This window comes from Tamandua tetradactyla, chromosome 3 (assembly GCF_023851605.1).
Source record: "Tamandua tetradactyla isolate mTamTet1 chromosome 3, mTamTet1.pri, whole genome shotgun sequence".
Taxonomy (NCBI): Eukaryota; Metazoa; Chordata; class Mammalia; order Pilosa; family Myrmecophagidae; genus Tamandua; species Tamandua tetradactyla.
In genome coordinates, this window is record NC_135329.1 from 20,206,713 (window position 1) to 20,233,711 (window position 26,999).

General features: G+C 37.2%; 1 long non-coding RNA gene across 1 annotated transcript in view; it reads left to right on the forward strand.

Moving 5' to 3' along the window:
- Positions 1-8,323: 8,323 nt before the first annotated feature.
- Positions 8,324-26,999, forward strand: part of LOC143675979 (uncharacterized) — an 83,691-nt gene continuing 65,015 nt past the window's right edge. Inside the window, exon 1 of the long non-coding RNA XR_013171729.1 lies at positions 8,324-8,405. This is a non-coding gene — a long non-coding RNA (uncharacterized LOC143675979). The remainder of the gene's footprint in view (positions 8,406-26,999) is intronic.

Here is a 26,999-nt window from a genome sequence, read left to right on the forward strand (position 1 = left end):
AACACTTTGTAATACATTTCTAACCTTGATGCTTTGTATCAAAGTTTTTTTACCATGTCTAGAGTGCAGTATTTCCAGAAATAGAAATTATCTTCTTTTTTTTTTTGTATGCTGTATGGTGGGGTCACATTTCAGTCTTTTTCCCATGTAAATATCCCATTATTGTAGCACCATTTGTTGAATTTTTGTTTTTTTGTTTTGTGGGAAGTGTAGGCACTGGGAATTGAACCCTGGTCTCCCGTATAGCAGGCGAGAATTCTACCACCGAGAAATTATCTCTTCTTTAAGGTTTGGTTCAACCCACCTGCTTCTCTGAGGTCTAATTTTAAAACTGCAATTCACAGGGCTTTTTTCTTTCTCTGGATTCCTTTAGTCTGAACCCCTTTTACAGACAAAAATAGCAATTGGATTGATACTTTATTTACAATGGTGACTAGACCCATGCTTTCCAATTTGGACTTTTGCCATCTTGTCTAGTTGTCCTTATGCAAGTCCAGTCCCTTATGTCATTGAACAGGACCAGAGCTGGAACCTCATCTTATGTCTCTTTGGGTTCCCTCTTGGTGCTCTATGGGAAAGTCTTTCCTCAACAGCCCTCTCATCTTCAATAACAAATGTGTGAATATGACTTCATGTCAGGCACTGATGTTAACATTCATTCTATATCATGTGATATAAGCCTCAGTATATATCTGAAACTTAGGCATTGCGTTCTCTAGACCTTGGTGTTTTCACCTGTTCAATGGTAATAAGCATGCACTCTCATTGAAACACTCGAGTAAATGTGTTGCTTGCCCACAAGGATCAAACCTATCAGCATCTTGAATTCAATGAGCCTAAGTTACAAACTACTGAGTCAATCTGCTTCAGAACTTTCTGTTGGATACGTGAGTCCTTGTGCCCCAAATACATGTTGCTTCCACTTTGAAGCATACATAAGCTTTAAAACTTCAGAAGTGTAAATGCTAAAAACTTAGAAAAAACATCATTTGAAAATTTCATAGTTCCACTTTATTTTATGCTTAATTTTGTGAATTTTTCAAGAATACATTTTTTCATTTTAATGCTTTGTTTTAGTCAACATTCATATTTCCAGAGGGATAAAAATTAAAATTAACAATTTTAATTTTTCAAAATTCACAGAACTTCATAATTGTAAAATAACTTGGAACTAAATTTTTAAATACATTATGTGCATGTCTATAGCATTTATACTTCTGAACTTACTGAATTTCAAAAATTCATTAAGATTTTTGGAGCACCCTGCATAATTACATATATTATACATTCTACACATGTGTGGCAACAGCCAGAGAGAATTTCTCTTTCCACACTATTCCACACTGTATTTATTCAGTCAGCCATCTAGCCAATTATTTATGGAGCACCTTCTGTGTGCCAGGCATTGTGGTGCTTGATGCTAGGGAAACCGAAATGAATTGGACACTATAAAAGGAATAGTGCGTTCTCCTTGATGGCTATTCCCATTGGCTTCTCAAATTAGGTCTAGCAACTCAAGTATCTTAGCCTCATGAAGAAATTCTGCGTTAGACAATTGTGGGTGATCACTGGGGTGGAACCTGCCACAGTAAAGTAGAGGGTTGAATTCAAAGACTAGAGTGGCATTGTAGGCATTACAGAAGGGTATTTTTAGATGGCTGTAGTTAGGGATGCTTGGTGGATGTCAAGCCACAAGGATAGAACTTGACACTAGAAGCCAGAGGATCAATGGTGCAGACCACCAGACAGACTAGTGGCATTAACAAAATCTGAGAACAGGTGTAAATGGGCCCCAACTATTGTATACTTTTAGTTAGGTGTAGCTCTACTGAATGAGGAAACTATGAAGAGAAAGCCACGTAGAGGAAAAGAAGCTGGAAGTCAGTGTAACCTGGGAGAAAATGGAAAGGGTATCACCATGTGGCAGGAAAGCCAAGGAACCCAAGGATTGCTGGCCAGCCCAAACGCTACCAGCCCCAGGAGGAAGCCGTCTTTTAGACTCTGATACCATGAGCCAATTGTTCCTAATTGTTCAGCCAATCCACTATATGGTATTTGTTTTAGTAGCTGGGAAACTAAGACAGTTTTTAATTCAAAAGGGAAGATCTTAGGTTTTATATATGTTACCAGAATAATAATTAAATATATATAGTCAGGAAGCTATTTTTTTTAACTGATGGTGGGAATAAAAAAAGTTTGGGGATCATCATCCTAGAGAATAGTTTGAGATGTGGATATGGGATTGTCAAGATCAGGAATATTCCCAGTGTCTGGGGACAAAAGAACGAAGGCAGAGGGAAATGAGAGAGAGACCAGTTAAGGGACCTGTGGTCAGAAGTAAAATAGAAGCCCAGTGACAAGTTGAAGACAGGATGCACAGCAGGTCCAGAGGGAGGGCTGATTGTCCCCTTTGAGTGCTTCCTAGGAGGGAGGGTTAGTCCTGCATTGCTGCGACTGACTCTGCCCCTCGGGGTCCAGTGGTCTCCCCTGAGGGGGAGAGGATGCCAGGTGCAACCAATAGCAAATTAATACACTTCCCCATGTTCTTAAAGATAACTTAATTTGGATTTCCTAAATTTTCTGCAAAGAATGTGAACTGTTTTTCTAATGATAAAATGTGGTAAAATGCCAGTAATTTCTCCACACATAAATAACCAGAGTAAACGTTTTGATGTATGTCCTTTCAGTTCTTCATTTCTATTTGGTTGAGTATGTGTGCATTTCCTTTTTAAAATTCGTTTTCATTTCACCTAAATTATTTTGTAGCCAGATTTTTTCCTTTGCATGAAAATATCATTAAATATTTTCAGTAAATATCGTTAAATAAAATGAAAATATCCTAAAACTTTAAAAGCATTCCATAATATACCTCTCTCTATATATATATATATAGAGAGAGCATGCTTTAATTGATTAACACATGATGCCAAAAATTTAGTTTATAATAAGAAGAAAGAAGTTGGAGACAAATGGTTCAGTAATTTGGTCCGTTTTAATATCAGAAGATAAAGCGTTTTTTGATTCTTTCCCTCTCCCTTTCTGCTCCTCATTGGGTACACACCCTCACAAAAAAGTTTGCCTTTCTATTTCTTTATTTTGCTGTTATATCAAAGCAATGGCTTCAGATGGCTTTCACCGTGCAGCCCTCCCAGCCACCTCTCCCATTCCATCATCTTGGAGCTCACCTCAGCCAACAAATCAGGCAAGAATTTACAGAATCAGACAGGTACGCATTCATTCTCTTCAGACTATTTTGAAAAACATATACAGAAGTGTGGTCGGGATCTCCTGCATCAGAATAACCTGTGGAGTTTTTTTTAAAATTCAGACTTCCCAAGAAACAGCCCAGGCCCGCTGAATCTCAAGTGCCATGTAGGAATTTGTATTCAAAAATTCCTTGTGTGATTCTTGTGAGCACTGAAATTCAAGACTCCAATTCCGGGATCATCTTCCTAATCCCTGCATCTATTTAAGAGGATCTTTAATGAACAGCAACAACAAAAAGCTTTCTAGTGCCAGGGCCAACCTCACTGTAACTGACAAGGTGGGAATTTCTTGCGGGGTATTGGCAGTTGCCTCCATTCATAACATATTCTAGCCATTACCCTCACTCCTTAAAAGAATACATTTTTAGTTAGGTTAAGGCATTTTTACTTTAGGGATGCTATATTAATAGCTTTATTTGATAGTTTGTAATAAGCTGTTGTCACATAACAGATAGGTGTCTGAAATTACTGTGTGTAAGAGGAGAATGGCAATTTCGGTATTTATGACTTTTAAAGAATCAAATGGTGAAAAAAGCAGTGAGTTGATTGTAATGATGAAAACAAGGGAAGAGTGAGTGGTTGGCTCAGTCTGACTGTCTCCCAAGTTTACCCAGAGCCCACTGATAAATCTACTTGACAGAAAGTTTATTTTTCTGTGTATACATCCTACGCTATAACACCACAATAGTGCATCAGGAGAAGAGATTCTGAATTCAGGGCTGATTTCCTTTTCAGTATTTCTTTTATATCGTGATTGATTATGCCTCATATTATTAAGAACTGAAAATCAGACCTCACACTATTTTCTGTGTTAAGTCAATAACTTCTTTATTTTGCAAATTTTATTGAAAAGCATGTCAATATATATATTCAATGTTTTAGAATAAAATAACTTGTCAGCACTTGTTACCTCTACTTGACAATGTTTCAGGCACATAATGGATAACGGCATGATAATTATACTTGATAAAGATTTTAGCAAATTGTGGGTAAATTAAAAATAATAAATTGTGAAGTAAATCATGCTTTGGGGAATATTTCTTTCTAGAATCATGGCAAAAACAAAAATTTTCTTTCTATTGATTTCAATGAAAAGCCTGTGTATTTTCAATTCAAATTCTAACTATATTAAAATCAGCAACTGTTTTTGCACATTGAAGCCACTAAGATGGATATTTTCTCAGTCAGCCACTTTTAAAGATTGTGCAGTGATGGTACATAGTATTCATAGGCATGTAGAAGCATATTTATGTATGTATGTATATATATGTGTGTGTGTGTGTGTGTATTAGCTCAGTTATCTACTTTGCATGAATTTAGGTGTCACGGGATTTTCTGCTCAAACCTGTACTGCACCAACTCATTGAAGAAAAACCAAAATTTCTGCTTCATAATACATTTCAAATAGGGCATCAGATACATGCTTAATATAGAGCATGGCATTCTGGGAAGGCAACTGAAACTCAAAGTTTGGTCTTTGCTTTTACTAGACTCTTAATCAATTTGTGGAAAATAAGATGGTCATGTAGGAAGTAATGAGAAATCAACCAAGCACATTGTGGGCATCTAGTCCCTAAATGCAGGTTAACAGCAAAATAATGAAAATACCATTTGTTTCCTCTAAAGCTAAAAGTATAATGTTTTTCTGTCTTAAAGTCTTAAGTTTTTCTGTCCTACCTTTTGAGATTATGTCCTTCCTAATTTGGAATGTATGTATGTGTTAAACTATCCTTAAAAGGCAAATGATGGTAGGTATTAGAGAAGTTTTTAAAGTTACAAGCTGGCGACTTATATTGAGTCATCATGTTGTTGCAATATATTTTGAGTTCATAAAATCCAAACATCTGGGGGCCTCTGGGGAAGGGGAGAGCATGACAATTATCTCTGTCCTTTACTAGCTGCAGCAATCTGAGAAAGTGACTGTGGGAGCAGAATTATATATATAATTTCCTCTAAAATAAAGTTTACATGAAATCAGAAGGTGGGTTGCTTTCAGGAAAGGCATGAGTTTTGTTTTTTTAAAAAAAGAGCAATAAATAAATCATTATGGAATTTTGTTTATTTGGATACACTTGCTTTGGAATACTTACCTATACCTCCTGAGCTCCAGAACCTGTTAGCCAGATGTTTTAGTTTCTGCTCAAAGGTTTAAATTTATTTACTCTATTTTTTTTCTTGGTTTTCAGCCTCCCTAAGATTTACAACCCATGGGCTCCTAGGAGATAAGTTCTCTTATGAAAACTGTCACATGTTTGTGTGTTCATCATATACTGTGTGACAGGTAAGAGATGATTGAATGACATCATAACCAGTCTCTTGGGTTGGAGAAAAGCAATTTAGCACTGATCTGTAAGGGATGTATGAACTCACAGAGAACTCACTCTTTAGGGCTTCCTCCTTCTCTGCCTTAACTCTGGGAGTCCTTTGTTTTACTCCTACACCGTGTGAAAGTTCTAGTGTTAGAACAGAAGTGGTTTATTAAAACACTTTGTGGAATCACACACATGCACACACAGAAAACAAATACTTTGCAGATTTTCTGAAATTGAGCATCACATGAACTTTATTTAACTGTGTTTCCTCACTGGAAACATAATCCTGCCTAACTGTCAGGGTACCTGTAGGGATTAAATGAGACTTTGTGTAAGAAGCTCCAAATACAGTGCTGGGCACACATTAGATATTCTCTATGATAGCTATTCCTATTTTAATTTACATACCCATAAGTTCCACTCAAGCATGTGGAATAGACCCAAAAACTCCAAAGTCGTTTGTGAGACATTGAAAGGTCCTCAGATTATTTAAGGAGCTCTTAAATTCAAATTCTGATTCTACGATAAGAAAAGTCTTATTAGCTGAATATTCAGGAAAGTCAATTTACACAGCAGCTCGTTGTACAGCTCAGACATGAACGCACGGGTTTTGTCTGCACTCCCGGGTCCTGTCCGCACTCCCGGGTCCTGTCCGCACTCCCGGGTCCTGTCCGCACTCCCGGGTCCTGTCTACACTCCGGAGCACCTCCGCGATCTCCACACTGAGACAGAATTGGCCTGGGCTCTTGGCCGGTGCAGGTTGGGGGCAGGTTGGGTGCAGGTTAAGCCTCACCTGACCTGGCGATACCAGCTGTGCACCAGGGGCTGGGCGGGGGGCGCTTTACAAAAATTCACTTGCCCAGGCCGGGGCTCCTTCATTAGCACCTGGGGTGGGGCCTGGCTGCCAGGGGTGAGAAACCCCCAGGCTAACCTCCAAGCTCCCCTTGGTCACCTTTTTTCTTCTTTTCTACATTTCATTTTATTGAGTCCCCGGAGGTCCAATTTCTGTGCTCTGAAATTTGTGAGCAAAATACTTATTTCTCTACTTTTTCAACTTCCATAAAATGTAAGCATAAAATCAAACAATGTAACTGAACTGATGAAATGCTAGTAACCTCTGCTGCAACAAAACTATTTGAGGCAAAAGGGTGATTTAATATTGCTTTTCCCAAATCTATGGCATTTACTCTTAGTGATATTTATTAACACATTCCAGTTGAGATTGAATTTCACCTTCTTGGGTTTTCTAATTAAAGAACATGGAATAAAACCTTTAACTAGTAACCATAGAGCTGCTAATGATACATGTAGTTGTGAAAAAAAATTTTTTCAATTTCATTTTCCAGTGGTAAACATTCTGTAGAGATGGGTATGAATAGGTAAGAACAGATTTGAGTCCCAATTATCTTTAGCACTTTTTTTTACAAGTAGATTAAAAGGATGCCAAATATCTCACACTGGTTTTGCCAATATGTGTGTGTGTGTGTGCATGTATAAAATTTTATTTTATATATTTGAGAGAGAGTGTGTGTGTACTGGTGCAGGTTAGCTGGCAACAGGTTACACTCTTAACATGTCTAGGGTCCTGGGCTAATAGAGACCTGGCTTCTAATGTAGTTCTGGTTGTGCTAACTAATAGCCCGTGGACAATCTCCCAGAGAATTCTGTAGACCCTACTTAATGGACCTGTGGGGATGGGAAGCAGCTCAGGAACCAATGAGTTGAACAGTCTACCAAACTAATTTAATGTCAAATAATATTTATTTTGATGATGCAGTACATGGGTAAAGACAACATGCAATAGCAATCCTCTAAATGTGGACAAATACTTAGTAAGCTGTGTAAGGTCCTGCAAGTGTGTCTTCATAATACATCTAGAGAAGACACTTGGAAGTCTGCCAGGTCAAGTTCATGGAAGCTTGCACAGGTGGCCGCAGAACTTGGGCTTTATTCTTTGGTAAGTGGAGATGCCATTGAAGAGTTGGAAAAGAGAAATTTGACAATATCAATTTCAAATTTCAGAAAGATTGATCTGGTAGCATGCATAAGATGGGCTGGAAGGGCAGCTCTGGGAATAGAAAGATTAGTAAAAGAATTAAAAGGTTGAGAAATTTTAGATAAGCGATGCCCATTTATGAGGTTTAAATGTAGAGTCACAATTCAGAAATATGCTCCTAAGAAACATTTTGTTTAAAAGTGCTCATCCTTTCACAGGTCCCATCTGTTTTATTAAGCTTAGAAAAATTATCTTTTATTTTTCTTGTTAATGTAATCCCATTGCTTTTGAAAATGTAGCCAAGTCTAACAGTTAAGTAAACAAATCCCTTTCTTAAAACCTGTTTCTCTGTAGTGACCATTTGGTCAAAACCAAGTGTTGTTTCCTCAGCCATGGTTTACAATTCCAACTCTCTCTTTCTGAGCCTTCCCCAGAAGGGTATCTCAGTCTTCTACCCACTTACTGGCAGAGAGAGTGGTGGGAGAGAGGGGAGAGTGATTGTCTTCAGATGCCCAGTGGCACATTGCTTGGTGTACTGTTCTGTTTGATGCCCACGGCCTCTGTTAATCAGAGGCTGAAACATAAACATTCTGTGTGCGTGGTTTTCTGAAGTCCTGTTCAACATTGCCCAGGACCCCTTCCATTCCAGTGCTCCCCACAACAGATGGATGGCCGTGCCTCCCTCAAGCCACCTCCCCCCAAGTATTAGTCTACCCAACTTTCTTTGGTTTGTGAGGTCACCTGGTTGGCCTTGGATACCAACCCCAGCAGTAAGCCTGGCAGTCAGTGGTGTCTTCCCCACACTTGGAAACATGTGTACATGTGAAACAAGTGAGTTCCTCCCCTTCCTTCTTCTTACATCCTCTTTTTCTATAGACTTTCAGGCCCTCCTGGGACAAATTGCTCAGCTTCTGCCTTCTCCAAATGAGAGGAGGCTCCACTCTCTGTGTTGAAATAAGTCCCCAGACTTTGAGAGACTCAAATTCAGCACCTCTGATCCTTCAAAGGGGGCTGGAGAGAAGAGCAGGACCCCCAAATTCAGGCTCCTTCTCTCCCCATCACTCATCTTTTTCCCTCAGGTATGAGTATCTTACCCCATATCCTTGTTAAAATTGAATAGAAGTGTATAGTCTTTGCTGTACCCCGCCAGATTTCCCTCTTAAATTTTCCCTTGTTGGTACCAGATTTCCCTCTTAAATTTTCTCTTGTTGGAGCCACCAAACCATTTTAGATCCCCTATACTGGTGAACACCGGAGGTCTCACTCAAACACTGGGCCTCCTTGAATTCAGTTTCTGAGAATTTAGTCACTGGTTTCCTAGAGTGTACGCTGTGCATGGCACAGTGAGGGGTGTAGTGGGTAGAAGGTCAGGAAAAAGTGTCGGTTAGTATTTGGAAATTGAGAGGGCAAGACATTTATGGACATCCCTGGAGGTAACAGACACAAGACCAGGTGCCTGTCCTGGTTTGAAAGAATTATGTGCCCTAGAGAAGCCATGCTTTAATCCTGATCTAATCTTGTGGGAGCAACTGTTCCTTTTAATTCCTATTTAGTACTATCAGTTGGAAACTCAATTAGATTATCTCCATGGAAATATGGCTGTACCCATTCCAGATGGGCCTTGATTAGTTTACAGTCATCCTTGAAAAGAGGGAGCATTTTAGAAAAAGCTTGAGGATGACAGCAGAGCCAAGAGAAAGCCTCAAGAATCATAAGAGCCCACGCAGCTAGAGACCTTTGGAGATGAAGAAGGAAAACGCCCCTCGAGAAGCTTCAGGAAACAAAAAGCCTGAAGAGAAAGCTATCAGATATCACCATATTCACTGTGTGCCTTTTCAATTGAGAGAGAACTGGATGCCTTAGATTGGACGTTTCAATGTCCTTGCTTTAATATGGATGTTTCCATGGGTTTAGAACTGTAAACTTTCAACTTAATAAATTCCCCTTTCTAAAAGCCATTCTGTTTCTGGTATATCACATTCCGGCAGCTAGCAAACTAGAACAGTGCCCGAGCAAATAAGGGAGAAGAGGTAAGAGAATGTTCTAGACAGAACAATTAACCAGACAATTGACCAAGTCAAAAATTGACCAGACAGTTTTTGACTTGGCGGACCAGGTATGACAGTCATTGATATGGGTAACACAGGAAGGAGAGCAGGTTTCAGTGGAAGGAGGAGACAGATAGGAGATGATGAAAAAGATTGTTTTTATGTATATTGGTAGATTGTTCTAAAAACTGTTCATCAATTTTATATATATTTTTAAAGTGTGTGAGTATCTTATCCCATACCTTGTTAAAATTGAATAGAAGCATATAGTCTTTGCTGTATCATGGGTTAAAAATTATTGCTATTGTTTTTATTCATTTTTCTACGATTATGAATAACATTCAAAATGCTGATAATTTAAGGGATATTTGCTTTTCGTTTTCCTTTTAACTAGTTGTTTATATATTTTGGCTATTTTTATTGATTCATGAGTTATTTCCATATTAAGGAAATTAATCCTTTATCATGTCAAACTCCATTAAATATGCCAAAAACATACTTCCAATTTGTCAGATATGCCTTGACTTTTTTAATGCTTTTTTTTTTCCATATAGAAATTAAAAATGTTTAGGTTGTCAAATTGGCCTACAGCCTTTTCTTGTAAGGCTTATATGATTTTTTTTGTCATGTTTAAAAATTCCTTTTATCCCATGATTGTCAACACATTGACTTAAAAAAAACTCTACAATTTCATTTATGCAGATAATGCTTTAATTTGGGTGCATGTCAGGGTTCCATCTCACTTCAGTCTCCAAATACCATATATTGAGTCATCTGTCTTTTCCCCACTGATTTGAAATGTGAGATTTATTCTGTTCTAAATTCCCACGTGTATTTGGATATATTTCTCTTATGTTTCATTGATCTTTTTGTCTTCCTGCACCAGAACAAAATTATTTTAATTACTGAATTTAAACACATTTGAATATCTGTTAAGGCTACTTTTTAAAAAAATATTTTTATTAATAAATCTTAACACATAAACCTCCTTACATGATGTACAGTCAGTGGCTCACAATAACATCATATAGTTGTGTATTCATCACCATGATCATTTTTTAAAACATTTGCATTACTCAAGAAAAAGAAATTAAAAAGAAAAAAGAAAAACTCATTACCATATCCCTTACTCCTCCCTCTTATTGACCACTAGTATTTCCATCTACCCAGCTTATTTTTCCATGTTAGGGCTACTTTTGAGTTCTCTTTTGACTTTCCAGATCTAGTGGGACTTCCAGAGCGAAAGTCAGGAAGTTCAGTAAGTAATTGGATAAATGGGTGTGGATCTTTGGAGAGAGGTCGAGACTAAAAGTACAATGTGGAGAGTGAGTTTATAGGTGATGGGTAAAACTATGAGAGTGGATGAGATTTCCTTAACAGAAAGCCTGGTGAAAAGGTAAACTTGGGCATCCTATATGATGGGACATCCCCACATATGAGTATCCCCAAATATCTCTGTCAAAGGCCCCCTGGTTCTTAAATTTTATTTGCTCTTAAAAATAGCCTTCTACCAATATACTAAAGCATTCATCTGGAGATGCAAATCGGAAAGGATCTTAGCCTAGTATCAAATGGAGGTTTGGACACTTCTGTCCTTAAACTTTAGACCAATGACTTAAGTGTGTGTGACCTCCATTGTATTAGTTTCCTAGGGCTGCCATAACAAATTACCACTAGTTGAATGGATTGAAATGATAGAATTCTATTGTCTCACAGATCTGAAAGCTAGAATCCAAAATCAAGGTGTTAGCAGGGCCATGCACCCTCTGAAACCCATAGAGAGAATTCTTCCTTGCATCTTCCAAACTTCTGGTGGCTTGCCGGCAATCCTTGGTGTTCCTTGGCATGACATTCCTTCAGTTTCTGCACCTGTCATCACAGATGCTCTCCCTTTCGCATGTATGCTCATTTTCTTTTAGGACACCAGTATACTTGATTATGGCCCACCCTAATTTGGTATGACCTCGTCTTACACTGACTACATCTGCAAAGACCTTCTTTCCAAATAAGCGTACATTCATAGGTTTGGGTGGTGAGGACTTCAACATACCTTTTTTGGGGGGCACCATTCGACTCACAACAGGAGGCCCCATACAAATGTGAAACTTTAGAGCAACAATTTTTAATTTTCTTGTGACATTTTAATTTATCATGCTGAACTGATTAATTAATTTATTTTTACCTCTCTTTTTGAACACTCAGAGGTCAGGTACTATCTTGTTAATTGTCCTTATCTCATAAGGACAGAGAAAGTGCTCAACAAATATTTGTTATTGGAGATACCAAGTACTGTGAGAGTAGGCTAACAAATTCATTGAGCTCCAAGTGTTTCTGGTAGTAGTAACAATCTTAGTCTCATTGTGGGCATTGCCAGCTCTTTTGATTCAAATTCTTATCTTTGCTCAGACTGATAACTTGCAGATCACTTGGGAATTAACAGAGCTGCTATAATTAATTAGTCTAAATCAGTCCAAGGGCAGACTGTTTATATTGGGGACAGCTATCAAAGTCTGAAATAGACTAGAGCTTGCTGTTTGGGGAGGATTAGGTTATTGAAAAATGCTGCTTTAAAATTTTTAAATTGAGAAAGGTGTTTTTCCCATAGGGTAGAAGGGAACTCTATTTACACATACATTTTTTCAAACACATCCCACATACTGGCTTACACGAGTGCTGCCTAGTAAATAGGAGGAGAAGGCAGATGTCCTCCAGGGAGACAAAGTGCTAGCATATTGTGAGACTTGTCATCACAGGCAAGTTTGCTTTTCCTTTCCGGATGAGTTTCTGACTGATGTTACCCTTTGATACATGCTCAGATTTTAGAAAATAGAATTACTTGTTCCTTTGAACTGAAGAATATACCTTTTTTTTTGCTCTGCATTCTTTTTCTGACTCTTGGGTCTAGAATAGAATAGTAGCTTGGAGTAATAGTGGAATATAATCATGGTAAGATTAAAATGGCTACAGAGCAAAAGGTCATTGACAGGTTAGAAGGTAGAGTTGAAGAAAACCTCACCAGATTATTTTTAAAACCAAATTTTCAAAATTTATTTTTCTTTTAGTTTAATGAATTTGCTTCCTCTTTTATTCTTTGACCAGCAAAAGTGACCAAATAATTCATATCCTTGAACATAATTCTAGAACATTTTGAAATCATTTGCCTACTACAGAAACCATAGTGTCTGAGAATTACTAATGTAAGGCATTCTAAGAACGGTAAAAATTCTGAGAAACCCATGGGATTTCTAGACCACATAAAGCATTCTAAGATAAAAGAATTATTTCATATGCTAATTCAAACCTTAGTAAAAATAACACTGTAGTTTGTATTTTTTTTGTGTGTAGAACCAAAGCTCTTCCCTTTCATTGATCAATATTTAAGATCCATCTTGATGTTTGTTAAATGGTGCTCTCAGCCATAAAGATAATTGATTTGTGTATTCCAAAATAGTTCTTATTTTGTTTTCCAAATATCTTGTCCTTCTTAGTTTTGTATGAGAAGCCAAAGAAAGGATCTAGTTTTTGCCAGTTTGACTTTGGATAGAATTAAAGTTCATAAAATCATCCCTAAATATCAGGTAAGCCATAGTGTATCCCTCTTAGACATTTTACTTCACTTCTTGGCCTTCTCCCATGGCCTAAAAGTTAAAGCACCTAGCACACTATCTGGCATGGAGTATGATATTAAAATGAATGTCTTTCACTTAAATTTAAAAGATATTTTAAAGGGAAAGAAATGAAGAATTTCTATTTGGAAAATTTAATAACAGTAAACACCTGGGCATATTGGAAGATGACTTTTGCCCGAGTAATCAACTCTCATTATTGTATTTCATTTGGGAGGAGGCTATAGAACGTTGATGTGTCAGAATGTACATGCACACTCACACACACATGGCCTCCAGAGATAGGTGTATTTTTCCATAATCTTCCCCCCCTAAATTTCAGTGCACTGATGATTAGGTGTTTTGCACTGAGTGACTCATAAGCCTACTGTGCCAGATTTGCATGGTTGAGCACCTCCACAGTCTTGCTAATGAGTGTCTGCATAGCAGCTCCCATGCCATTTTCCAAGAAGCAACCGATACTGGCAATTAATGTAACGTGTGTATATCGAATCATCAAATAGCCAGCTTGTGTATGTGTCTAAACACCTTTTATAAAACACCAAGAAGTATAGTGTTAAATAGCACTGTCAAAGTTATTTGTAATAGATGTGAAAAAATGTGCCCTTGCTGACTGAGAAGGGTCATTTTTTCTAAGGTTTCACCCTATAGACAATTTCAGAGTGAGAAAATAACTCTTCTTTCCCAAAGCTTCTCAGTGCTTTGTGCACATGGCCCGCAACCATCTTAGGGAATTGGTGGATTCAGCAGATAGAATGGAATCCCAGGGTTCATGTCTGCCTGGTTGGAAGATGGCTTGGGTACAACAAGAGGGTGCAGAGGGGAGAAGTTGCTGAATGAGTACAGCAGTGGACATTTTTAGCAGCTACTCTGAGTGTGATACTTTGGTGAAAGGGACTATTGTCTAAAATGGATCTCTGGAAGACTTTCTGTAAGCTGTATATTATATGAAACCCTGGACTTCCCCCTTTAGAAACATATAATGAAAATCAACTTTACTCTTGAAGGTTGCTGAACTTGCATTCTAGAATAGCCTCTATGTAAAGAATAAACCAAATGAACTCCTTAGATTTATAAGGGCAGTGCCTTAAAATATCTTGTTTAGAAGGATTAATTGGATAAATGATCTGTATTCATTTAGTCTTAGATATTAGAAATCCCTGGGGTGTTCATGTGGTGGTTTGAAGCTATATGTACTCCAGAAAACGTGTTCTTAAATCTAATTCATTCCTGTAGGTGTGAACCCGTGGTAAGTAGGATCTTTTGTTGAGGTTACTTCAGTGAAGGTGTAGTCCAGCTAATCAAAATTAAAGACATTTGTTTAATTAAGTACACGTGAACAAAAAGTGAGAGAGATGATAGAGTGGGAGATGATATTGACAATATCCCAAACTGAAAAGGGAGAGAAGATACCTTTTCATTCAACAATAACAAGATAGGAGTCCTGGTAGGAAAAGGGAAGAATCTGAGAAGACGATTAACAGAAGAGGAATCCCAAATAGCTACAGTATTTGAAGAGATGCTCTAATTCATTAGGAATCAGAGAATTGCTAATTAAAACAGCAATTAGGTTTTACTGGACTCCCTTACAACCAGTAAAAAAGATAAGGCTTCAGGAGCCCACGTGTACTTATCCACTGCAAGGGAGCCCAGACTAAAGCCCAGACTGAAGGATGATTATATGACTTCTAGCCAAATTAGGACACTTTTGAGAGCGAAAAGGAAGCGTCCATTAATATTACATAATTTTTGAAATATTAAGAAGCACATTGATTTACTTTACTGGTTTTAGTCAAAGAGTTGAATTAAAAACTATTTTCAAAAGCAAAGTTCTTTCTAAAAAATAAATATGATCTATTTATGTACATTAAATGAAAATAATTTCTTCAGTTTCTCTGAATAATAGGCAGAGTAATTGGTACATATTCACATATCCACATCTGTCTCTAACTACCTCTAAATCTACTTTTTTCAATATGGTCTTATTTTTATTTACGTAAAAATAGCTGCCATCTTGTTCAGAACTTGAAATTGTTATCTCTTCTCTTTTGACCATCGTATTTTTAATTGAGAAAACTTTACTCTCTACAGGTATTAAGTATCTAGTATACTCAGAGTATACTCTCTCTTTCTGTCCCCCTCTCTTTCTTAATTGAAATGTATAAATATTTTGGTTCCAGTATTTTCATAGGTCCAATAGTTTTTCCTCTATTCACAGCATTTTTTCAATATTTTTTACAAGGTAAGAATCTTAAAATAAGTGAATCCTATTTATGTTTGTTGCAATGTTTTGCCAAATTTAGATGCTGGAAAATCAAAGACCTTCTCAATTTTACTTTATTACAATGCAGAATAAAAACTTATTCAATGAATTATAGGAGCTTCACTAACAGATTCTTTCCAAAAGTCATGATATTCAAAATTGCAGTTACAGAATTTCAAAATTAAATCTTGTACTTCCTTTGGGCTCTCATTGTTTAATTTGTTCATTCTTTTCTAGCCTTTGCAAAGATAAAGTTCAATGTCTTCCTTTTGGTGAGCTTTGTTTTAAAAAATTATAATTTATGTAAAGCTTTAAAAGCTGAAGTTTTGATGCTTTATTTGTTGAATTACATTTAATTAAAAATTTCCAACTGATTTTGAACATAGTTTATTTTACAAAGTTTGATGTAATTGAAGAATCTTTACCTTGATTTACAAAGCTGTTCTTTAAAGGCTCATTTCTAAAATCTAATTGACAGTAGGCAGCTAAAAGAGAAAGGGCATGGTGCCATGCTGATGGATTTTGTTTTTTGTTTTTTGTTTTGTATTCAGCATCAGCTTTGTGACATAATTTTGTAGTTCAGTGATTCCAACTGTTTTGTGTGTGTATTTATTAAATATTGAAAAGGATTACTTCTCTTTTGATTGACAGGATATCATAGCTGTTTTGGATATAACTATGAATTATGTCTGTACCATACCCAATTATAACTATAAATTTGCTCCCTAGATGTCTTACTTTAATAAGAATATTGGGGTTTTTTTTTTGTATGCTGTATGGCAGAATCACATTTCATTATTTTTCCATGTGAGTATCCCATTTTTACAGCATTATTTGTTGAATTTTTGTTTGTTTAGTTGTTTTTTTGTTTGCTTTTGCTTGTTTGTTTGTTCTTTGGCAAGTGCATGGACTGGGAATCAAACCTGGGTGTCCCGCATGGCAGGCAAGAATTCTAACATGGAACTGTCCTTGCACCCCCAGAATATTGTTTTTTATAGGACTGTGCCACCAAAATTTGTTTTAGTATCATCAGTACACACATACACACATTCAGAGAACATGACTTTGTCTTCAATATTAAAATATTTAATTGGATTTGCAGAATAATTCATAATATCAGATGTTTATTCATTAAAGAATAAACTATTTTGATTCCATGGGCTGGATGAAAAAATCTGAGTATTTTTGGAATCAACTGAACTGATTTTCCATTTTGCATGTATCTGGCATTGCTTAACTGTGTGCATATCCCTCTGCTAGTTATTTGTTCTAAATGAAAAAACATGCTTCACCGAGTGATTTGTAAACAGAACTTCTGGAGTTGCAAGTTTTAAATCTTCATCTCTAGACACAGTCTTTTTAAAAAATGACCATCTTTTAAAATAGATGCTGATGCTTCCTCTGCAAATATACATCTTCTGGTTTTTATGCACCAGTGATATTTTCCAGGACCCTAAGGGGTATAATAAAAGTCAACAAACATTTTGTGCAAGTTACACGCTCATTGTCAACTTTCTTAGGGAAATTCAGGACTCCGATTTTCATTCAGGAGACACTTTTTTTTCTTTCCATTTTTGGTCATTCTTACTGACAGTTTCATTGAAAATAAAAAAAAAGTGGTAATGAGCAATAAAATAAGTAATTGTGGGCTTACTATTAAAAATGGCAAAACCATCTAGCATAGAACCACTCTCTGTATGTCCCATGTGGGACTTGCTGGGCCTGTTTCCTGCGTATATACCACACACACCTAAAACCTGCAAATCCCAGTGACCCCTTTATTTGGCAGCCTCCAAGTTCCTTGCACACCACTGACTCGGGCTCACCTGACTGGTGCACTAAGCTGCCAGCAGGGCAGTTGTGAGGAATACTCTCTCCCAGCAACATGGGAGTGCTTAGGAAGTTAGCTGTTCCTATCTGATCTGAGCACACTTCTGTTTTATCATGGCATACTGTCCTTTCAAGTGAGGTTTCTGGTTATGCTGTGTCTGAAAAATTTCAGGAAATGAAAAAAAAAACGGTTTTCTGCTGGCTGATTTTCATATTTAACTATGTGTGAAAGTATCCACTATATATGGCAGAAGCTAGATGCAAGGTGGAGGTCTACCAAGCTCAGCTGGCTCATTTTAATTATCCATCATTACTTCTTCATGAAAATAAAAAGTCCAGGGCACATGCTGACTCCAAGGGCGCCCCAGGCCAAAGGACATGAACTGGCAACTGTGCCAGGCAATCTGTGCTATGGGGTCACCCTATTTAGAATCTAGAAAAGCACTGTGTCAATCACTATGATACAAGTCAAAAGTGGTGGGTTCTCTGTCTGATGTGCTCAAATAACCAATTGCTGAGACACCAGAACTTCAAAGAGAAAAAGAGTTTATTACTAAGAACGAAGCAGAAGATTCATTCTATTGGCCTAAAAGTCTGTCTCCCCCCCGCCCCCAAAATATAGAACTATTAAACTTTCCCACCTTGGAAACCCCTGATACTCTCTCAAACACTAGAGACTCCCAAGTTAATAGGCAAGGTCCTTGATCTTCAGAATTGCTCTTAAGAAACTTATTTCTGTAGTGGAGAACTTAAGCCTACCCATAATTATGCCTAAGAGTTACTTCCAAAGAACTTCTTTTGTTGCTCAGATGTGGTCCTTCTCTCTCTGCAAGGAAAATCATTACCTTCCCCCACTACATGGGATATAACATCCAGGGTGTAAGTCTCATCTCTAGCAATGTGGGATGAACCTAGCCCTGGGACTGTGGAATCGTCAATGTCTTCCGGACCAAAAAGGGGAAAAGATTTGTAACAAAACAGGGTATCAATGGCTAATAGAGTTCAAATAGAGTCAAGAGGCTATTCTGGAGGCTACTCTTACGCAAGCTTCAGCTAGATATTGCCAATTTTCATAGCTTGCCAAACCCCAATCAACATCATTCCTGTTAAGCTCAAAGAACGTCCACATCTCTATCTGAGAGCCTACAAGAGTTGCATGTGCTAAGTTTACTTTTCAGAAACCTAAAACTTCAGGTGCTTCTTAGACCAGATAAGTCCTGAAACCCAGAAGTGCCAGCTTCTCCAAGAACATCAACCAGTCCCATTCCCCTATCCCATATGGCTGAAACACTTTTTCAACATGAAAAAGTTAGGATGGGCATAACCCAAATATCCCTAAAGATTGGGAGAAGGATCAAAAGAGAAGGAGGAGTCGTAACAGAGAAGTTAGGATTTAACAAATAAGTATGACTACTGAATCATTATATTGATATGTCTCTCTAGTCTCCAGTTTCTTGGAGCAGCTAGAAGGAAGAGACTGAAATTGTGGAACTGTAACCAATATCAAACTCTGAAATCTGGTCTATAACTACTTGTTAAAATGTACCAAAAAAATGTATATATACGTCACAATAAAAAATGCTAGAAAAAATCTGTCTTCCCCAAATAAATGTATAAACTCTCATAGTTTATAATATCAGAAGATGAGCAAGCAGTATGACTATTTCAAAGGCTTCTTCAATTTTTTACAATTTTAATGAAAATCTGTTTACAGTTTTGTTTTGTTTCGTTTTGGTGATCTGTGCCATGGTATTTGAAAACCACCAAAAAATTAAGGGAAATTTTGTATTCAATTCCTTTTTTTGTTGTTTAAAGTTAAGTTGTATAGATTGTTAATACATGTCCACTGAATATAACGCTGGTTTTGTGATATAACTGTTTAGATTTCATTGGCGACATTAGATTAGTGCTTGCATTAAATAACTAAATTCCCATTATGATCATTAATTGAAACTTTGTTTCAATTTGCTTAGAGAGCGTATGTCTGTTTATCTATCAGTACCGGAGAATGTAAACTCTTTGCATCATTAGTGAACTCATTGGATGTTTAGTCCTTGCTAAATATAATTATAGGTATTAGGTATTTGATAAAGCAAAAAAAAAAAAAAAAACTCAGCTCTCTCACTCACCAGTTGGGTGACTTGAAGCAAAGTACTGTACCTCTCTAAACCTTAGTAGCCTCAGGTGTATAACTCAATGATCATCTACATCTATTTGAGGATGAAATGAGATAATATTTGTAGAGCACCTGTGCTCTACAACCCCTGGTGCACAGTAAATGTTAAGTAAATGAAAAAAAGAAAAAAATGAGCAAGTGTTCCAACCCAGCTCTTGAAGGGCTTGAGGTGGTGCATCCCCAAGACCAAAGAACACATCTGGTACAGAGTAGACATGAATTTTATTAGGATTTATGAACAGGATAAGCACTTTCCTGGTGGTAGCATCCAGAAAATGCATGTCAGCACTCCGCAAAGGTGGGGATACAAGGGATAGCTTATAAGGGTTTAGGGTATGGACATTCTATAGGATATGAGAACAGAGCTCAACAGGGTCTCATGAAATGGGGGAGTTGGATATTTGTTATCAACATATCAGCGGAGATGAATTTTAATGCCTTACAGGATAAGTGGTTTGTTGTACAATCTGTATGTTCTTTCCTCCTTGAGGAGTTTGGTTGAATTTAAGTTTTGTCCTGGTCATATGGGTGGCTACATGAAGTCACTTATTCTCAATATGGTGGGGGAGACTGAGCCTGGGCCCTGGGTCTCCATAGTGGGTTTTAGATAATGAGCACAATGGCTGAAGATGATGAGATTAGAGATGGTCTTATTATTGAGCATATGCAGATTGATCACATGCTTAGTCACAGAATGTATGTAATAAAACGGCGGTCTTAATATGGTGATGGGTGTGATTTCTAGTGTTATAAAGATGTATATGTCACTTATAGGTTAAAGTATAAGCTACTATACATGTAGGTGTGCCAATTTTGGTTAGATCCAGCTGTCTAACAACATAGTTTTGGAATTACATCAAGGCCCTTCATCAATAAATGATCATAAGACTCTAAATTTGAAAAACAGAATAAGTTGGTAGAAGTGGGGGTCAGCTACAAAGTTTTTATAATCACGAGATAAAGGCTATGTAGCTATACAATCATTATCAGAGACCAAGGCAGTTGGATTATGGTTCAGACATTTCAGTTACTTCCCTCTGGCTATTCTAATATACTGGAAAGTAAATAGAAATATCCATATAATGATTCACTAATCATAATCATTTGTTAAGTCCTAACTTCTCAGTTACAGCTGCTTATAACCATATCAAAACTATGAAGGAAAAAAAGAACTATGAAAGACATCTTCAGGGGCATCATTGAACTTTCTGATCTGCTTGGGTTCAAATTCTAGCTCTTTCATCTACATGTTGAGTGATATCAGGTGATTAGAACTCAAAGTCCACTGTCCAATATGGTAGCCATAGTCACATGTGACTATTTAAATGAATTAAAATTAAGTAACATTAAAAACTTCAGTTCCTCAGTCACTCTAGCCACAGTTACAGAATGTTTCCATCATCCCAGAATGTTCTGTTGGATGGCATCACAAAACCTCAGATATTTCAAGTGTAAAACAAGATTAGTAATTCCAACCTAGTATATAAGGTAGGTATAAAGAGTAAAATCAAATAATATATATGGAATCACTAGCCCAACATCTGGTACATAGCTGCTTTGTAACAAGGCTATCTTTATTCTTTAATTTATTCTACTTTACTATAACTGAGAAATCATAATTTAACAAATAACTATGACTGAATTGTCATATGATACCTTTCTCTTACTTTCTGGCATTATGTAAAATAGCCAAAAGGAAATACCTGAAATTATAGAAACCACTGAATTGCAAATTGTGAAACCTCCTGACTGGCCCTGCTTGTATTCCCTTATTCTGTTTTACAAACTTTAAATAGAGTCTAACAAAAACAACCCCCTAATGTTAATGAAAGAACCTGAGTCAGCCCCGAACTAACCGCTGACTACAGTGCCCTTACTTGCTAGTATAATGGTTATTCTAGCTTAGTTCTAACTTAGCTCCATTCCTTTACATATGTAAATTATAGTTGTTTGTACATGTTACTGTAATAGTGACAACTCCATCTTCCCTTGTTTGAATCCATAAAAATCCTAAACTCCTTAGACTCAGGAGGCATAAAAATCCTAAACTCCTTAGACACCTTGCTTCCCATTGCAATAAACTTTCTCCCTATGAGACCCTAGTGTCATAGATTGGCTGCTATGTGAATTGAGCAGAGAACTCCACATTTGAACCGTATCATTACTGCTTTGCTTGTGGCCACTCCCTTATATCCTTTGAAAATTTCAGCCATGTCTTCTCCAGCCTAGAAATCCAGATTAAATAATTGGATTTGACTTGAAAGAAAAAGTAACCTCTAGTAATATCATCAGATCCAAAGTGACGTCTCAAAACATGCTTAACGTTTAAAATGCAAGCATTTAAAATATACAACTGCATATATTAATTGGAGATATGTAACTAACTTAAAATATGTTCAACCTACACACTTATAAATTGCACAATTCAAATTTCATTTTCTTCCTTTCTTACTGTTGGCTAAATTTCATTCCTGGGATAAGCCAATGCTTTGATTTCAATTTAATTCAGCAAATATTTGTGCTTTACTATGTTTTCAATTACTCCTTTGGGCTACACAGCAAATTGTCAATTATTCAAAGTCGTTTTGGCCCATATTACCTATTAGCTATTCTTCCTCAAAAAAATATTCTTAGGGAGGAAGTACATATTAAGAAACAATTTATTCTTCCTCAGGAAGTTTTATGTTTTTCTGAAGGATATTATTGATATTTTTACTTCTGCATTTTATTCTCTTCCTCAAGCAAAGTGAAGAAAAAGTTTAAAAACTCCATCAATTGTCTCCTCACATATCACATTCAGTAGCTCCTTTTTTTTCGTTGTTTTTTCAGTAGCTCCTTTTTTACTCTCTTCTCATTAGCACTGAAATGACTCAAATCTCTCCCTTGTCTCAAGCCCCTACCTCTACCCTCCAGTGACTACTCATTCTCTCCTACCATCAAAGACCTACTCACTTGCCTATAATTCAAATTCTATTTATTCTACATCCTGCTACAATCATACTTCTGCCCCTACTCCTCCACCAGTAAAAAATTTATTGATAAAATCTATAAATAAATTATAAACATTATTTTCTAATTTATAATTATTATATTTAATAAATAATAAATAAAATTAATATCTACAGAAAATTTTTAAACTATTGTAAAAAGAACACCTGTATACACATTACTTAATTCATAAATCAACATTTTGTCACATTTGTTTTATCTCTTTTTTTATTATCTCAAATATCATTTAAAAATCTCAGGGTAAACAAGAATCATAGGACTATACAGCACAAACAGTGAACCATAGTGTAAATGACAGTACAGTTAGCAGTACATTTTTACAAATATTCTTTCAAAAATTGTAAAAAGTGTGCCGCACTAATGCAAGCTATTGATAATAGGATATATACGGGAACTCTGTATTTTACGTATGACTTTTCTGTAAATTTACAGCTTCACTAATTAAAAAAAAAATCCCATGATACATCATTCCTAAATACTTCAGTAGATATCTTCTAAGAGTAATGGAACTCTTTCACATAACCAATACAATTTGCATAGTCATATAATTAACAAAAATTCTATAATATCTGAGTTCCTATTCAAATTTCTCTAACGTTTCTGAAATGTCTTTTGCAGCATTTTGGTTTTGGTTCATGCATTCATTTGATTATAGTTTATTAGTCTTTTTCCATCTGAAACATCTCCCTACCTTGTTTTGTTTGTTTTAACATCAGTTTTTTTTGAACCATGGAAGTCTAGTTCTGTAGAATAGATTCCATGTTCTGCTTTTGTCCCACTCCCTGGGAGAGGGTGGCATTTAATGAATTATGTACTTCACTGAATGAATTCCTCTTGCTCTTTCACATAGCTGGTGTGTGACCATCCCCAAGTCTCAGAATATCATATTCTCATTAAAATATTCAAGCTCTTCCCATTTTCGGGGGATAGAGCTCTAGAAATCCCTTCAAATGGCAAATACATGGATATTTGTATTTAATAGCATTTTTGGAGTACTGTTCTTTACAAAGATTTTTCTTTTCAATTTTTTCCCAATTCTCCATTAAGAAAATCTCAATTGGATATCAGTATGTCTTCAATACTTTTTATTAAAGATCTGCTAATTTCATTTTCAACAAGGAAAACATTTATTTCTATAAAGTCTAAGTTGTCAGGGAGATGCAAGGTAAGGGGTGAACTACAAAGCATTAGGAAACAAAATCCAAGTACAGAAAAAGGATCAACTGCCGTGAACTCTGTTCACAAATCCAGAGGATTGCAATTAAATTCAACATATCGATACTTACAAAGCACTTACTATGCACCCTGCATGATAGGTGTGGACATAGAGATAAATGAGAAATTGTTGCTATCCTCTGGGGATCCACAACTCACTTGCATACCCAAGTAATTTCGCCAGAGGCAGGTTCGAACAGGTACTGTAAGGGACAGTAGGAAGTGGAGCAAAAAGCTTGGCTCTGCCCAGGGTAACCTCACAGGCCTGATGGATGGGAGGGCAGGGGAGCTGGACCTTCCTAGACATTCTAAGATCTTGCCTGGAATGGGCACTAGGGGATGGAAGGACCATTACAGTGTCCATTTTGAGCAACAGTAAGTGCCAAATGTACTTGATAATGAGGTAGAAGTCTGCTTAAAGGAGTATTAAGGAGTAAGATTGAAGTGGGGTAGGTATTTTGTCACCTAAGTTTTCTTCAGGGCTGTGTTGAATGACTGGTTTTTCGATATTTGGGCAGTGTGGCTTTGCAAGCCTCTACCTAGATTTTAAACCGACCTATGTGAGATTTCAGACATTAGGATGGTAGGAAATGGTTACTTATTTCCAGCAATGCACAGTTTTGACAATGTGGCCTGATGCCCCTGAATTCTGCCCTCACAACTCAGCTTGGGGGTCTGCCATTCAGCCTTGAATATAAAAGCTACTCTCTGCAATATAAGTGTAATTGCCCTGCAAGAAGGTCCCCTGCCTCATCTCTGTCTTCAGGCACCAGGTAAATGAAATCTCTGAAATATTAATGTGTAGAAATGACTCTATTAACATGAAAAAAAAAAAGGAAACAACAAGATCTCACATGTGAAAAGAAAGAGCACACTTCATTGAAATCCAAGCTTTTGTGGAGGGGCTTAACCGTTCCTGACTTGTGGGAGGACAGTGAACCCAATATTGAAGGCTGGAGCCATCCTGTCACAGAGAACAGCTTGGAGGGATGATGATAATTTCTCTGTGGGTGACAGAGGAGGAGAAGTCCTTGCCAAGGAAAGAATGATCAATATCTTGTTATTGATGCTGTGCATCTGAAAGCCAAGGGTCTGTCTTGAAGGATGAGAACAGAAGGATGCATTGTGGAAGGAATTGCGATAAGGTGTTGGAAGCACTCTGGGGCCAGCTCAAAGTATCTTTTCTCCTTTCATTACTTTTCTCATGCAGCATTTCTAGTGGAGAAAAAGTTGGGGACCTTTCTGCAAGGAAGTCTAAGAGATGGGCCTTCAAAAATGTTTATTGAACTAGTGGTCAATGAGAGGGAGTGGTAAGGGGTATGGCATGTGTTTTTCTTTTTTCTTTCTTTTGCTGGAGAATTGCAATGTTCAAAAAAATGATCATGGTGATGAATATACAACTATGTGATGATATTGTGTACCATTGATTGTAACCATGTCAAGAATGTTTGTATGTTTGTTCATTGTTTATAACAACAATATAGAGAAAAAAATGTTTATTGAATCCCTACTATGTGCTGGACCTGTGCTATTTGCTGTGGATAAGGTGATTAATAAGACAGACCCAATTCTCGCCCTCATGGGACTCATAGTTTAGTGGGGGAAGACAGGCTACTAAGCAAATCACATTTAAGTAAACAAGTATGAACTGCAAATGGGATAAATAAGAGGATGTAACTGAAGCCCAGAAGAGGGAATCTAATCAAGTGTGTGGGAAGTAGAGGGTTGGGGGTGTGGTTAGGAAAGGCTTTCCTGGGGAGGATTGAACAAGCTGCAACAGTTGAATAAATAGGACTTAAACAGGTAAGGAGTGGCGCGAGAATAGCACGTTTCAGGCAGGGCGAAATCTAGGACAATGATATGACCTGATGCACAGTTTACACAGTTTATTCTGCCTGAAGAATGGAGAATAGATTGGAGGGGGGCAGAATGGAAGCTGGGAGACCAGTCAGGACGCTAGTATGGTTGCTCAAGTGAAAGAGGATGATAAAAGGAAAACTTACATCATGCCCTTAGATGAACATCATTCACCATTTGGGGTACTACAGAGCACTGTGTGCCATAGTTTAGAAGTTTTGCAACCCAAGGTAAATTTTATTAAATCTGTCACAAACATTATCCAACCAGAATTGTAGACTACCATATAAGAATTTGAGCTCTATGTATCCCTAGTATTTTTCTATTCAAGGAGGTTTGACTCCTTTGCAATGCAAGTAAAATTTTTTCCAGAAATATTTATGACTTTTTCTTTGAAAAGAATTATATTTTGCAGTAGGTGATGACTATGGACTATGTCTTGAGTCAGTGAAAGAAGAAAAAGGTTCTTTGTCTGAAGGATAAAAGGGTCTCAAATTTTTCTGAAATGACCTTGTGTTAGTCTTTAAGCTGCCGGAATGCAATAGGCCAGAATTAGAATGGCTTTTATAAAGGGAATTTATTACGTTATAAGTTTACAGTTCTAAATCTGTGAAATTGTCCAAATCAAGGCACCAACCAGGGGTTACCTTCATTCAAGAAAAGCTGATGCTGTCTGGAACACCTCTGTCAGCTGGGAAGACATGTAGCTGGCATCTGCTGGTCCTTGTTCCCAGTTCTGTTGCTTCCAGCTTCTGATGCCAGTGGTTTCCTCTCTAAGCATCTGTGGGCCTTCACTTTAGCTCCTCTGGACACAACTCTGGGTTCTGGTTTGCTTAGCATCTCATGGGAAGGCACATGGGGACATCTACTGGGCTCTGCCCATATCTAGGCATCTGTTCTCTCTGTCAGCACTCCAAGCATCTCCAAGCATCCATGTCTTTGCCACCCCTGAAGCAACTGTTCTCCAAGTGTCTGCATCTGCATCTTCAAAGTCTGAGTCTGAGGTTTCTTCAAAATGTTTCCCCTTTTAAAGGACTCTAGTGAACTAATAAAGACCCCTCTTGCATGGGTGGAGCTACATGTCTATCTACCCAAAGGGCCACACCCACAATTTGATGTGCCACATCTCCATGGAGATAATCTAATCAAAAGGGTTTCCACCCTACAATACTGAATCAGAATTAAAGGGGATGGCTTTTCTAGGGTACACAACACTTTCAAACCAATACAACCCAGAACAGGAGAGAGCCTAAACGATATCAAAGAGAAAAAAAGAATGTGGCAGTGAATTTTAAATTGGCCCCACCTTATGGGACAACCACAGCTCCGTGTCTTTTTACAGCCAGCATGGGCCCCACAAATCATGCAGTTCAACCCCCAGTAGGATGGAGGGATGCAGAG